Below are 1,391 nucleotides of genomic sequence, written 5' to 3'. Positions count from 1 at the left end.
GCTACTTGGGAGGCTGAGGCAAGAGAATCGCCTAAGCCCAAAAACTGGAGGTTGCTGTGAGCTGTGACGCCACAGCACTCTACCGAGGGTGAAAAAGTGAAACTCTTGTCTCCCCTCCGCCCCCCTTAAAAAAAGAAAGTGAAATTGGTCCTCTCTGGGTAATTGTGGTGCTGCCTCAAGGAGGCTTCCTTTAAACTGTGGGAGAGAGGCAAAAAGGGAGTTGGTCTGGTTCTTTTTCTTTTTTTTCCCCCCCCTTACTATTTTTTTATTCTTTTTTGCAGTTTTTGGCTGGGGCCAGGTTTGAATCCACCATCCTCAGTATATGGGGCCGGTTCCCTACTCATTGAGCCACAGGTGCTGCCACTTACTTTTTTTTCTTTTTGAGACAGAGTCTCACTATGTCAGCCTTGGTAAAGTGCCATGGTGTCACAGCTGAGAGCTACCTCAAACTCTTGGGCTTAAGTGGTTCTCTTGCCGTAGCCTCCCAAGTAGCTGGGACTACAGGCACCTGCCACAACGCCTGGCTACTTTTTTTTTCATATTTTGGCCAGGACTGGGTTCGAACCTACCACCTCCGGCATATGGGGCTGGCGCCCTACTCCTTTGAGCCACAGGTGCCATCCAGTCATTGTTGCTTAGCAGGCCTAGGCTGGGTTAAACCCGCCAGCCCCAGTGTATGTGGCCAGCTCCCTAACCGCTGATCTATGGCGCTGAGTCCGTAGTCTTTTTTTTTTTTTTTTTAAACTCATTTTCCAAGTGGATGTTCTTGGTACCTAAACAAATGCATTTTTTCCCTTTTTTTTTTAAAGACAGGAGTCTCGCTCTTTTGCCCTGGGTGGAGTGCAGTGGCATCATCATAGCTCACTGCAACTTGAGGCTTCTGGGCTCAAGTTTCCTGAGTAGTTTGGACAGTTGTCATTGTTGGTTAGCTGGCCCAGGCTGGATTCCGACCCACCAGCCTTGGTGTATGTCACTGGTGCTGTAACCACTGTGCTACGGGCACGGAACCTCAAATGTTATTTTTTCTGTTTGTTTGGGTTGGTTTTTTTTTTTTTTGAGACAGTCTCACTTAGTCATTCTGGGTAGAGTGCCATAGTGTCCTAGCTCACAGCAACCTCAAACTCTTGGGCTGAAGCATTCCTCTTGTCTCTGTCTCCCAAGTAGCTGGGACTACAGTACCTGTCACGATGCTGGGCTACTTTTTCTTTTTTTGGTGGAAACAGGATTTCACTTTGCTCATGCTGGTTTTGAATTCCTGAGCTCAGTTAGTCTACCACCTTGGCCTCTCAGAGTGCTAAGGATTAGTGCTAGGATTACAGGCATGAGCCACCTTGCACAGCCAACTGCTTTTCTTTAGAAGTGGAAATTTCTTTCTTTCTTTTTTTTTTTTT

At 47.2% G+C, this 1,391-nt stretch overlaps 1 protein-coding gene across 1 annotated transcript in view; it reads left to right on the top strand.

Moving 5' to 3' along the window:
- Window positions 1–1,391, top strand: part of RNF10 (ring finger protein 10) — a 40,360-nt gene that overhangs the window by 18,851 nt on the left and 20,118 nt on the right. The window lies entirely within an intron of this gene.

This window comes from Otolemur garnettii, unplaced genomic scaffold (genome assembly GCF_000181295.1).
Source record: "Otolemur garnettii isolate 467f Iridium unplaced genomic scaffold, OtoGar3 scaffold00038, whole genome shotgun sequence".
NCBI classification, from domain to species: domain Eukaryota; kingdom Metazoa; phylum Chordata; class Mammalia; order Primates; family Galagidae; genus Otolemur; species Otolemur garnettii.
This window is presented reverse-complemented; position numbering and strand designations above follow the sequence as displayed.